Raw genomic sequence first — 14,634 nt, 5'->3', positions numbered from 1 at the left:
TAGCTTATCTCTCCACGCTTTAGGCTCACTGCCTTTATTCCTGATGAAGGGCTTTTGCCCGAAACGTCGATTTCGAAGCTCCTTGGATGCTGCCTGAATTGCTGTGCTCTTCCAGCACCACTAATCCAGAAACTCAAGCTCAGTGAAAATGCTATTATAAATAAATTACCCTTTAGATCTTGATAAGTCTGGTGTTCTTTTTGATTTTTTGACTCAAGTTATTATTTTATTCCACTAATGTGTGGACCAATTTGTAGCTTGGGTGCTCGTTGTTGTGGTTCTGTTCACCGAGCTGGGAATTTGTGTTGCAGACGTTTCATCCCCTGTCTAGGTGACATCCCCAGTGCTTGGGAGCCTCCTGTGAAGCGCTTCTGTGATGTTTCCTCGGGCATTTATAGTGATTTATATCTGCCGCTTCCGGTTGTCAGTTCCAGCTGTCTGCTGCAGTGGCCGGTATATTGGGTCCAGGATATCCTTAGTAGCCACACACTCAGATGACAACCAATGTGAGTTCAACTGGGACAACACTACTATTATAGGACAAGCCAAACAGAGAACAGCCAGGGAATTCCTAGAGGCATGGCACTCATCCACAGATTCAATCAATAAGCCCATCGACCTGGACCCAATATACCGGCCACTGCAACAGACAGCTGGAACTGATAACCGGAAACGGCAGATTCAAACCACTACAAATGCCGGAGGAAACATCACAGAAGCGCTTCACAGGAGGCTCCCAAGCACTGAGGATGTCACCTAGACAGGGGACGAAACGTCTGCAACACAAATTCCCAGCTCGGCGAACAGAACCACAACAGTGTGTACCAATTATTTCGAATTCACTTATGAATATGAATAGAATAGGATAATATGAGTATTTAAAAACACAGGTCAGGTTTTACAGCTGATCAAACTCCAATCGATTGTTAAATGTTGCTGAGTGACACAACTAAGCACTGAACTGTGATTCACTGCAGTCAGCATCCTACAATTACCACCACAAGGTGGCGGTGCAATGTCAAGTATGATGTGGAGGTGCTGATGTTGGACTGGGTCAGAAGTCACAAGACACCAATTAAAGTCCAACAGGTTTATTTCAAATCACAAAGTTCTCAGAGTCCTACATTTCACCTGATGAAGGAGTGGTGCTCAGAAAGCTTGTGATTTCAAATAAATTTGTTGGACTATAACCTGGTGTTGTATGATTTCTGACAACGTCAAGTATATTGCTGACCAACACCCAGGGCCTTTAATTAGAAACAAAGAACTTTAATTATTTGGCACCTCTGACATCCCAAAGTACTACAGCTCCAAGGAACTATTCTGAATCACAGTTACTGATCGACTGGAAGGAAATATGGCAGTCAATTTGTACAGAAGATCCCAAACAAAAACCACCAATTAAAAGGCCCTTTATTTTTGCTTGGGATTTGCGCATCGTTCATTAGGTCGGTATTTAATGCCCATCACTGACTGATGCAGCAAAACTGGCAATGAGCTGTCTTCTTGACCTGTTCCAGTTCTTAAGACCCATAGTATTGTTAGGGAGGAAGTTGCAGGGTTTTGACCCAATGAGAGTGAAGGAATGGTGATACATTTCCAAGTCAGGATAACGAGTGGCCTTGAGGGGAGCTTGTTGGTGGTGGTTTTCCATGTGCCTGCTGCCCTTGTTCTGCTAGTTGGTAGAGGTGGCAAGTTCGGAAGGTGCTGCTGGAGGAGTCTTGGTGAGTTTCTGCAGTGCACCTTGTGCATCTACACTGCTGCCACTGTTGGTGGTGGAGGGAGCAGATGCTTGTGGATGTGGTACCAATCAAGCGGGGGCTGCTTTGTCTTAGATGGTGTCAAGCTACATGAGTGTTGTTGGAGCTGCACCCATCCGGGCAAGTGGGGAGTATTCCATCACACTCCTGACGTATGCCATGTAGATGGTGGACAGGCTTTGGGGGAGTGAAGAGGTGGGGGTGGTTACGAGAGGCAGTAGTAGGAGAAAGTTACTGGAGTAATAATCTCGAGACCCAGATAGATGTACGAGGGCATGTGTTCCACTCTGACCCCACTGGCTGGTGGAATTTGGATTCGATTCACAAATCTGGAACAACAAATCTGGAATTCACAGGCGACTGACTGTGTGGAGTTTGCACGTTCTCCCCGTGTCTGCGTGGGTTTCCTCCGGGTGCTCCGGTTTCCTCCCACAGTCCAAAAGATGTGCAGGGTCAGGTGAATTGGCCATACTGAATTGCCCATAGTGTTAGGTAAGGGGTAAATGTAGGGGTATGGGTGGGTTTCGCTTCGGCGGGTCGGTGTGGACTTGTTGGGCCAAAGGGCCTGTTTCCACACTGTAATCTAATCTAATCTAAAAAAAAACAAAGCTCATCTCAGCAAAGTTCCTGAGCAGAGGAAATCTGCTGTCCTTACCCAGTCTGGAATGCATGTGACTCCACACCCACAGCAGTGTGATTGATTCTTAAATGCACTCCGAAATGATGCAGCAAGCCACCTAGTTCAGTTTGGAGTGGACAACAAAATGGTGGCCTCTACAACAACACCCCATGCCCCATAAAAGAATGAGGGGAGACATTTGGATTGGATTGTGGCTCATGACAGACAGCCCAATGGATTCTGATCTAATGTTGTGGGGAATGTTTATCCTTCATCCACACCTGATTTTGTATTGAGAGGACTAAAAACAGGGATATAAAGTTCAATTGATACAAGATCTCACTGAGGCTGAAGTTGGAACATTGTGTGCAGCTTTGCTCAGCACAGTTCAAGAAGAATGTGTGAACACAGTCTTCCAGGTTAATTAGGATGTTACCAGGGCTAACATTTGAAGATGTAAGCAACTTATGCTCAAAGTACTCTGCACTACAGTTCAGAAAACAAAGGTCAACCTGTTGGATATTGTCATTCCTATAAATTCGTGATTTGGTTCTTTCTGGGACATTGTAAGGCAGAAATAAGAAGCATAGGTGCAAATAAAGAATTAAAAGGATGTCAGAGACACTCCTTCACACAGAAACTGGATTGAGACTGTGATCTTCTGCCACAGACACTGTTTTTGCAGCAGATTCTATAAATAGAATCAAGGAATGGTTCCAGAAGATATAGAGGCCATTCAGCCCATCCTAAGTGAGCAGTCTACCCCATGCCATTTCCCAGTCTTCGCCCCGGAACCCTCCTGCACAATCATCCCCTTTGGATACTAATCTAATTCAATTTTGAACACCTCTCCTCCACATTGTCAGGCAGTCCATTCCACATCCACACCACTCACTTGCACGAGAAACCATTCCCTCGTGATGCCTTCGCTTCTTTTGCCCATAAAAGGTAAAAAAGAAATGAGAAGTGTTGCTTGGATTAAAGGAGCATTTAACGCAGAGTGAATGAGACGCTATTCCAAGTTGTTTAAGCCACTAAATTGATGGGTTGAATAGCTTGTTTCTGCACAATAATATTAGAGAATTCTCATCAAACTCACAATGAAAATGGGAAATCCACTGGATTACTTTGACTTGGACTTTCCTCTTTGCTCAGCAGGTAGTGCTCTTGCAGTGTCAGCCATTAGGAAATGCAAATTTAAACTACAATTTTTAAAAATTTCTTTGCAGTGGGACTGGGAATATCAATGCTTCCCGAGTGTGTGGTTTTAAAGTGAGCATCTTCACATTGTGGCTGAGTCTGTGAACAGCCGCCCCAAATGAACCCTCTTTTTTATGATATAGCCAACCCTCATTGCCCCGTAACCATGGTTTCCAGTCCTGTCACCCAGCGTGCTGTTTCTCCAGCACCACCTTGCCTCTAGGGCGTGTTTACATAGCCACGATTGGAGGACTTCTGGGCTCCCACGTGTTTGCTACCAACATGGCTCTTTAAGAAGCCACTTAGGGAGGCCGGGTGGGATTTTGCGATCAGTCCCCGTGTTCCCGCAAGTGGTAGGTGCTGGTTTTGATGGAAGCACCTCTCTACAGATACACAATCTGTTTTTATAACCCTCTGCACCATTCTTGGCATTTGACCCTGACACTATAACAATGGGAAGCCCACCTGTGTATTGGTTCCCATGCATTAGCTGTCCATTGTGAATTGAATTGTTAACAGTTTAATGAAGCTGGGAGGGGTAAACCTCAGGGGTGTGGATTACTGTAAGCGTTTAGGCACTGCGTTTGTGCGTATGTTACAAGAGCCATGTTTAATGTGCCACGTACACATTCCATTTTTAGTTATGGTTCAGTGTCACTGTCGAAATGTTAAACCCCAACACTCTGACATGATTCTTAGGTCATTCAGCAATATTTAAGATCAGGTTTGATCACGAGAAACTCGTTGGTCTGTAGTTTCACACCCGATGGCCCTCCACTCCCATGTATCAAGCTGGCTCCTTCCTAACTGAGAGCTAGCTATTTATATTGCATTGCAGTATACCCAGATTCCAATCCATGTATTTAACCCACTTGGCACTGAGCCTGCACTATCCTGTACTCTGCACTTGCCCCATGCTCAATACTCGATCTTTGCTTTGTGTGTGCAGATCTCACTCACTGCTGCCCTCTCTCCAAAACTTCAACCATGTTCATTCAAGTCGGTATATAATGTTCCACCTCATTAAGGCACGCCGTCTTTTATACATGAATGTTCTCTCAGCTCAGTGACCCCACCTCAAACATCCATTTCCAGGCAGACAGTGTTCTCAGATTGCTGTCCTAACAACAACTTGCATTCATTTTTTAGGTTTTAACATAATAAAACAAAAAAAAGGTTTTTCGCAGGATCATAATCAGGCAGAGCTAAAAAATATGGCAGATCAAAGGACAGGTGACCATTAACTTGGTCAAAACCGTCGCTGTCCCCAAGGGTGAGGGAGAGATGGGGAGACAGAAAGGTTTACAGAGGAGGTCAGGGACTGCTGAAGGAATCCAGCGGGACAGAGTAAGGGGAGAACAGCTAAGAGATGGAGGAATACAGATTTCTTGGAGGTTTTAAAGATCGGAGAAAGTTATAGCATGTTGGTCAGAAACATTCAATAATCTATACTTATGAAATGCCTCTGACATAGTAAGAGGACCCAGCATGCCTCACAGGGGCAATGTCAGACAAAATTAACAAGGGCCACGTTCGGAGATGTTTATTGAAAATAACAAAAGCTGGGTAAAGGAGATAGGTTTTTGGGGGTGGCTTAAAGGAGGGAAGAGAGATAGAGAAGTGGAGGGTGTTTTGATCATAACAAGGTCAGCTAGGTGGACTTCATAGAATATGAGTTTTCTGATTGGGGCTGTTAACCTGGTCCAATCAGGGAGCCCTGGTTGACATAAAAAGGGAAGTGTCAGAGATACTGCACTGTGATAACTGGCACTGACTGAGGCAGTACTGAAGTCAAAAACTGTTCATGTGTAAATAAAGGGTGACTTGGTGATGGGATACCAGCCTCTGTGGGATTATTTCAGTGGCAATGAGAATAAAGCACACTCCTGAAGTAATTCACTCGCAACAGTCGTCTTTGAGTTGGGGTAAGCATTTCTGGTGTCGTGACTTTATTTTGGAAGCTTGACTTCTTTGATCCTGCCATCGAAAACTGGGCCCAGTATGTGGAAAGATGGGTTATTTTCTATGGGCAAATGTCATTGGGGCAAATGAAAACAACAAATAATTCTTCTGACTGCTTGTGGACCCACAATTGTTTCACTCATTAGGAGCCTAACTTTCCCTGAGGCACCAGATACTAAAGTTTTTCAGAAGTTGATAAATTTAGTTAAGAAATATTATGATCCCAAGTCTCCTCTAATTCTGAGACGCTATCAGTTTTATTAGCAATTTGAGAACCAGGGGAATCCATATCAGGATTCGTATCTTAACCTTGACTAGGCTAAGATGACTAGCAGAGGCATAAGGAGAGCCAACAAACATTGTGTGTGGAAAATCAAGTCTCATTAACTTAATTGAGTTTTTTGAAGAAGTGACAAAGAAGACTGATGAAGGTAGAGCAGTAGATGTTGTCTATATGGACTCAGCAAGGTGTTCCACATCATATACTGGATCGCTAGGTTAGATCACAGAATTAAGAGGGAGTTAGCAAACTAGATAAACATTGGGTTGAAGATATGAGACAGAGGGTGGTAGTGAACGGATGTTTTTCAGACTAGAGGCCTGTGACCAGTAATGCTCTGCAGGTCCATTGCTTTTTGTAATTGATATAAATGATTTGGGTGTGAATGTAGGAGGTATGTAGATGACACAGTGAAGTGTACAACAGGAGCTTGATCAGATGGGCAATGGGTTGAGGCGTGGCAGGCGGAGTTTAATTTGGATAAGTTGTGAAGTGCTGCATTTTGGAAAGGCAAATCAGGGCAGGACCTATACACTTAATGGTAGGACCCTGGGGAGTGTTGCTGAACAAAGGGATATAGGGGTGCAGATGCATAGTTTCTTGTAAGTGGAGTCGCAGGTAGACTGGGTGGTGAAGAAGGCATTTGGCAGGCATGCCATCATTGGTCTTTACTTTGGCTATAGGAGTCAGGAGGTCAAGTTGTGACTTTACATGATGTTGGTGTGGCCACTTTTAGCAAACTGTGTATAATTCTGGTCTCCCTACTATAGGAAAGGTGTTATTAAACTTGAAAGAATTCAAAAAAGACTTAAAGATTTTATCGAGATTGGAGGATTTGAGTTATAGGGAGAGGCTAAAATAAGTTGGGGTGATTTTCCCTGGAGCATCAGAGGCTGGGGGTGACCTTATGAAGGTTTATAAAATCATGAGGGACATGGATAGAGTAAATAGCAAAGATCTTTTTCCCAGGGTAGGGGAGTTCAAAACTTGAGGGTATAGATTTAAGGTGAGAGGGGAAAGATTTCAAAGGCATCTGGATGGGCCAAATAGTGGCAAATGGGACTAGATTAGTTTAGAATATCTGATAGGCATTGACAGGTTGAACTGAAGGGTCTGTTTCTGTGGTGTATAATTCTATGACTCTATGTGACTTTGGTCTAACCCTTAATGACAGACGGTTTTGTATGTGGGATTTATGATGTAACCATGCAAAAGCACCTATTAGTTGAAGCTCAAGTGGAGCATATGAGTTGCAGGATATTGTGTCGGAAATGAGCACCCTCCCCAGTCTGACTGAGCTTGGGGAACACCATTTGAGAGAATGCAATTGCATAGCCTCATTCAGGACATATCCTGAACAGAGGGACCTGAGGTAGGTCCAAAGCAAAACCCAAAACCAAGCCATGCACCAGCCAAATGGTTAAAATGTTCTTCAGGATCCGGGCTCGCAAGCCATTGTAGTTGCTGCTGGTATGTGGACTCGGGACAGCAAAACAGTCCCACTGGACCGAAGGTCAGTGAGAGAACACATAGGCTGTTATCCAGGAGAGTGCACGCCCTGGAAAAGCCACCTACATCTGCTTTGGGACAGTTACATTGCTTAGCAGCCATTTAGGCGGCACAGTGTCACAGTGGTTAGGACCGCTGCCTCACAGCGGTGAGCTTAGGTCTTTCCTTGGGCTGGTAAATTATTACAGAAAATTCATACCTTACCTGGCCTCTATCCAGGCACCTTTGCATTGACTCTTATAAAAGGGTTAGCCGTGGAAGTGGACTTGTAGCCAAGTCATATCTTTCAGGCAAAGGAAGAAACAGCTACCATCGTCTAAGGGGTTGGCACACTATGATCCCAAGTGAGATCTGGTATTGATTTGCGATGCCTCCCGAATGGCACTGGGGTAGTATTAGCTCATAGGTGGCCCAGAGGAGAGGAGTGCCCAATAGCGTAGGCATCCAGGTCTTTGGCTAATGCAGAGTGTAGATAGAGAAGGACAGGTTGACTGTCATACTTGGGGTCAGGACGTTCCACCAATACCTTCCACCAATAAGTTTGTAATAATAAAGGATCACAAACCCGTGCTGGGTCTACTCAAAGAGGACATAGCTTCAGGCTACATTCACCAGTGGCCTCTAATACTATAATTACAAGTTGGAATACCATCCAGGAACCAAATAATGAATGCGGATGCATTGAGCTGCCTCCCGCTGGCAGACACACCAGCGATGGTACCACTAAAGGAAGAGTACGTAATGATCTTAAATCTTAAGACAGTCACAGTTGACAATATGAGACTTTGGAGGCAGAAAGATCCGATCATGGCAAAACTGGAACAGCTGGCGGTGATGGGGGAAGCTAAAGGGCCATCACAACCAGAAATGAAACTTTTTCGTACCCAGAGATCACAGTAGAGAATGGCATGTTATTATTGGGGAGCAACAGTTATTGTCCTGAGCAAAGGTCACCACCGGGCACTGGCTGAAATCCACCAGGGTCATCCAAGGGCTTCCCAAAATGAACATCTTACGTCTGATGACCAGGATTGGATGCAGACATGCACTGGTGGCCCAAGAAGGACAAAAGTTACTGGCAGCAGCTTCCCTACATTCAGGGGAATGGCCATGACATACCCTGGACTCGGTTACACATCGACTATGCAGGTCCCTTCATGGGCCCAATGTTCTTCATCATTGGAGACACCCACTCAAAGCTGCTGGACTTGCATAAGGTTCATTTATCAACATGGGGACAGTGATAGAAAAACTGTGAACATCTTTTGCAATTCACAGAGTCCCGGAAGTGTTGGTAACAGACAACAGGCCATCGTTTACCATCAGGGAATTTGAGTATTTCCTAAAGTCAAATGGCATTCGACACATAAGGACAGCTCCATACCATCCATTATCCAATGGTCTGGCTGAAAGAGCAGTCCAAACATTGAAGGCAGGCTTAAAGAAACAGCCTACAGCTTCACTGGATACCAAACTGTCCCAGTTACTATTTGATGATAGGACCACCCCTCTTGCAACTACACGGATAGCTCCAGCAGAGTTATTAAAGAGGAAAAGACTCTGCACCAGGTTAAAGCTGATCTTCTCGGACCATGACTAGGGGGAGGGAGGATGAAACAGCATCAGGAATGCCAATGTCGGACACAAGACTAAACAAATGAGACAGTTTACTTCGGGGGATAAAGTTTAGTGGAGAAACCAACCCATGAGCTTATACTCAGAAGGGGAGGGATATAGTGATTGTAATGAGGCAACCAGGTGGACCTCACAGAATATGGGTTCCCTGATTGGATAAGATTCACAGCCCCAATTTGAGAGCCCTGGCTAACAGATAAGAACAGAAGTGTCAGACATCCGGTTCACTCTGACAGCTGGCTCTGAGGGAGCTGGGTCAATGTCATGGACTCTCCACATGTAAATAAAGAGTGACTTGGTGACGGGATAACAGCCTCTGTGGAGCTATTTCAGAAGGCTGTAAGGGATGATGTTCCAGAGTTTAGGGTAGATTGGACAGCTGTATGTACAACTATCTACAGTGGATTCAAATTGGCAATGCACAAGAGGCCAGAATTGGAGGTGGCTGGAGGATTATCAGACTGGAGGAGATTACAGAGGTAGAGAGGGGTGAAGCCATGACAGACTCAGAAAACCAGGGTGAAAATATTTAAATTTGAGCTGTGCTTTAGCAGGAGACAGTGAAGGAATCAGTGCGCAAAGAAGTGATGGGTTTCAACAGGGTTAGATGCAAATCAGGACAAGGACAGAGGAGTTACAGAGAAGTTTGAGTTGATGGAGGGTTAAGCATGGGTAAGTAGCCTGGAGTGCTTTGGAAGAATCAGTTTAGAAGTAACAAGGCATGGATGAGGGCTTCAGCAACAGCTGAGACCGAATGGAATCAGTCACTGAGACAAAGGTGAAAATAAGTGCTCTTGGACAGTGGGACAGAGGCTATATTTGACAAAACTATTGGAAATGGCTGAACTGTATTGGACAGGTTGATTGTAGCAGGGTTTGAATGATGATCTCTCAGAAATATTTTCCTCTGGGTCCCTCTATCAGGGAGTCAGCACTCAGTATTCACACTGAGACTGGCGTCATTCCAACCTGATAGAATCAGGCAAAGTCCAAAAGGTGGGTGTGCACCCTTCCCCACCACCTACCAACCAGCATCCCCCTGCCATCACCCTTCCCTCCTCTTCTCCTCTGACCTCACTCCCACCCTTCTCAGTCAGGCTGCTTGTTTCATTTCAGGCTCCTTCAATGTGCTGGTGTGTGTGTGTGTGTGTGCAGTGTCACGGTGGACACCCAGTTAGGTTGTGAAAGTGCATCATTGCCACTGTGCCTCCTCGCATTCTCCAGCCCTCGGGCAGCGGGTATGGGTGCAGGGTTCGATCTCCATTCAATTTGGTTTGGAATGAACAGGATTCAAACCTTATTCAACCCAACTCAACACTTGGATCAGTTTGAGCAGGAGCGAGCTGAGAGAAAAAAACCTCTCTCTAGGCCGTTATCAATCTGTGAGTCTTGGACTCTATGGAATTCGGGTTTCAGGGAATAAGCACATCTGAAAATGATGTGATTCAATCAACATTAGCCCAGGTACTTAGGCCTAGAGGCTTCTTAACAATGGGCTAGATGGTTAATAAGCTTGGGAGGATTGCAGGGCCCATAAGGAGCAATAGGTAGCACAGATCTGTTCGTAGAAGAAACTAACTGGTGCGGCCATCCCTAGGTACAGGCCAGGCAGGATTCAGGGTCAATGTTTCCCAGGTTTGGGAATCTAGAACCCGGGGTGTCACAGTCAATACTTCTTCCGAGGTCCCATCCTGAAACAGGCTCGCACGGAACCCCAGAGGAACCTCTGAGTGGTGACGCGGCCATTCTCCTGAGAGGGAGCGTTGGTCACAGTCTCAGAGTTAGGGAATAGGCCATTTTAGGTCTGAGATGAGGCAATATTTCTTCACTCAGAGGGTGGAATTCACAACCTCTGTGAAGGCCACGGCACCGATAATATTCAAGAAGGAGGTGGATAAATTTTTAGATTTTAATGGTATCCCAGGGAATGGAGAGAAAGCAGGAATGTATCATTGAGACAGAGGATCAGCGCTGATCAAGTTGAATGATGGAGCAGACTCAAAGAGCTGAATGGCCTACTGCTCCTAGTTTCTAAGTTTCTATATCCTAGCTCTGCTGCTTTAGTATCTGAGTTCCTAGCAAGTTTTGAGAACAAACACATCGAGTTAGACCCCATCTACCGCCCACTGAGAAAAAGAACAGGAAATGACATCACCACAGGAGATGACATCACCAACCCAAACATATAAATAGAAAGCAGGAATTATCAGCAGTGCTTTGCCCAGAGGCCCACTGAATATGTTACCTAGTAGGGTGACGAAATGTCCGGAAATGAACCTTCCAGCGCAGTGAGAAAACCTACATCCAGAATCTCAGTTCCCCACAGATGGAAGGTCCACTACATACAGAAAGTGAGCCAACACTGAACATCCCAATCAGCACGAAGGGAATTGGAGTTAATGTTTCACTCTTATAACCTGTAGTGGGTTTTATATAAAAAGTGAAAGAACTGTGGATGCTGGAAATCAGAAAGAAAAACAGAAGTTGCTGGAAAAGCTCAGCAGCATCTGTGGAGAGAAAGTAGAGTTAATGTTTCAGGTCCAGTGACCTGATGGTAGCTAGGAAAATGTTGCTTTTTTATGCAGAAACTAGGCTTGGATATGCGTAAGGAGAAAGTGAAGACTACAGTGCTGGAGCTCAGAGTCAAGACTGTAGTGCTGGAAAAGTACAGCAGGTCAGGCAGCATCCAAGGAGCAGGAGAATTCCTGATGAAGGGCTTAAGCCCAAAATGCCTATTCTCCTGCTTCTCCATTGCTGCCTGACCTGCTGTGCTTTTCCAGCACTACATTCTTGGATGTGTGTAACCACGCTAAACTGATACAGCTACTGTGAGCAATGGGGTCTTGAGCAACACCGTCTCGGAGTTTACTTGGTAAATCCATTGGAGATGTTGAGGCCCCGCTCTTCCTGTGTGGTCTGACCACCATGTGAGCTCCACAAAGTTCAATCTATGCAGGACAAATTGGCAGATTTTCATTTTACACTGCAGTCTGTCACAGTTAATAGCCAATACTTTGTGTTAAACTCTCTGGAGGGAGGACTTGGAACTCACAACCGTTCGACTCAGAGAAGAGAGTGTTAACATTAATTGTAAATTGGGATTGGCTGCTTTCTTTTACAATGAAATGCATTTGACAAATTAGCCTAATAGCCACATACAGCCAGAATCACTGCGGAACACATTCCAACCAATGTCAGCAGCTCCCTCAACACAACAGAGTGGTGATCTGTGTAGCAGCACTTATTGTATGTGAACATAGCCAGGGCTGCATGTTCCCTGATAAGGACCTCTTTGGATAGTAGATATCAGTGTTGGTTCTGATCAATAATTTGTGTGTAAAATTCCATCTTGCTTCATCCAAGTAGGAATACATACTTACTTCCATTTCGCAACTGACATTCCTAAGCGATTGTAAAAGAAAAACACAGCACTCAGCCAGGACTCTGGAACTATAGGCTGGTAGTCCATTGATAAATATTGGGACTATATTCGGCTGAAATTAATCTTGGGCATTATGGCAAAAAGAATGATAGACTGTCGTGTAGCCTGCTATACAATTGCCCTGACCACATAGGAAAGGGAGGAATTAATTTAGTTCTTGATTTCAGAAAATTCCAATCATTCATTAATGTCCTTGAGGGAAGGAAACTTCCTGAGTCTTAAGTGTCCACTGGCCAAATGGGGATGGGTAATACCTGCTGGCCTAACCAGTTACCCACAGCCTGTGAATGAGTAGATCACAGCTGGCTTGTACCTCAAGCAAATGGAATGTTGGCTTTCATAGCTAAAGGAATAGAATATCAAGGTAAGGAAGTATTGTTGCAACTATATAAGGTATTAATAAGACCACATCTGGAGTATTGTGAGCAGTTTTGGTCCCCTTATTTGAGGAAAGATTAGATTAGATTCCATACAGTGTGGAATCAGGCCCTTCGGCCCAACACTGACCCTCTGAAGAGCAACCCACCCAGACCCAGTCCCCTAAAGATGTAGTGGCATTGGAGCCAGTTCAGAGGAGGTTCACTAGGTTGATCCCAGAGATGAGGGGTTTGTCGTACAAAGCGAGATTGAACAGTTTAGGCCTGTACTCTCAGGAATTTAGACGGAGGAGGGGGGAGATCAAATTGAAGTATTCAAGATGATAAGATGTGCGAATAAAATAGATGTGGAGGGGGTGTTTCTTTTTGTGAGGCATTCTAGGACGAGAGGTCATAGTCTTAGGGTAAGGGGCAGCAAATTTAAAACAGAGCTGAAGAGAAACTACTTCCCCCGGAGGGTTGTGGATCTGTGGGAATTCACTACCCCAGAGTGCGGTAGATGGTGAGATAGTGAATACATTTAAGGAGGAGTTAGATAGATTTTTAGTTATTAATGGACTGAAGGGTTAGGGAGAGAAGGCAGGAAAATGGCGTTGAGGAGCATATCAGCCATGATCGAACAGCGGAGCAGACTCGATGGGCTGAATACCCTAATTCAGCTCCTATATCTTATGAACTGAGGAACCTCATTCCCAAGCCCTCGGTGCATCTATCTAATTGAAACCTCAGTTTTGGCAGTTTCACTTGGAAGCCACATAGCATCTCCGTTGAAGTCCATGGGGGAGAGTTTCCCTGGGCAAGGCAGCAAAAAGGGACTGACCATTTGCTACTGCCCACCTTGTGACCCCCATCTCACCCCCTTGTGTCACAATGTTCCCGTGTAGCAATTCAAATTGTTACTGAGCTGAAGATTACATTGAGGAAGCTGAGGGGACAGCCAGCCTGAAATCAATTGCTCAGTGTGGAAATGACCTGAGTAGATATGGACAGTCTCAATAACGACAACTACAACAGAGAGGGAACATGAATTGAACTCCTGCTTTTGGTGTCTACATAGTGATCCCAACCCAAAAGAGCACCTTCACGGTGCCTCTGAAAGGCAGGTTTGGCCTGGGGCTTTGATGCCCCAATGATGTGATTGCCACTACTCGGGGTTTGAATGAGCCCACAGGCAAGTTGCTGGAGCTTGCCCATGTGCCATCACACCCTGGCCAGAGACAGTGACTTCAGGAGAGGATGGGGGGACAAGTTGGGAAACGTAAGTAGAAGTTTAGGTCCAGCAGATGGATAAAGCTGGGTGGCATTATGTCAGAGAGCCCTGGTGCAGCTCCTTGTGCTCAGAATTTTTGTTAGCAATTCTGATGGAAAAGTTACAGTGGGCCAGTTGAGTTCAGAAGCCAGATTTCCAGCATGGAATCTGACTGATATTGACTCTAATATCCAATGGCAGCATTAGAATGGGTGATAGCGAGCGGGCGTGATGGGACCTGAACCACCATGAGCGAGTCACCTATGCAATAGCACCGTTTTATTACAGCGATTGTGTTTTATGCAGCGATCCTTGTCTGGAGGATAGGGTTAGATGCATTAGCAAGTCTATATCTATACGGTAAGGATTCTTTTTAACATAATTTGCATTTTGTACACGGTGAATGTTAATAGTGACTGACATCTTTAAACAAAGTAGGAAATCTTTTGAACCAGAGATGGAAATGTGTTGCTGGAAAAGCGCAGCAGGTCAGGCAGCATCTAGGGAACAGGAGAATCGACGTTTCGGGCATTAGCCCTTCTTCAGGAATGAGGAAAGTTGGTCCAGCAGGCTAAGATAAAAGATAGGGAGGAGGGACTTG

The 14,634-nt window shown here is 45.1% G+C and overlaps 1 long non-coding RNA gene across 2 annotated transcripts in view; it reads right to left on the bottom strand.

Moving 5' to 3' along the window:
- Positions 1-14,634, bottom strand: part of LOC122562757 — a 70,592-nt gene that overhangs the window by 4,659 nt on the left and 51,299 nt on the right. The gene's annotated exons all lie outside the window — the stretch shown is intronic.

Source organism: Chiloscyllium plagiosum, chromosome 25, assembly GCF_004010195.1.
Source record: "Chiloscyllium plagiosum isolate BGI_BamShark_2017 chromosome 25, ASM401019v2, whole genome shotgun sequence".
Taxonomy (NCBI): domain Eukaryota; kingdom Metazoa; phylum Chordata; class Chondrichthyes; order Orectolobiformes; family Hemiscylliidae; genus Chiloscyllium; species Chiloscyllium plagiosum.
This window is presented reverse-complemented; position numbering and strand designations above follow the sequence as displayed.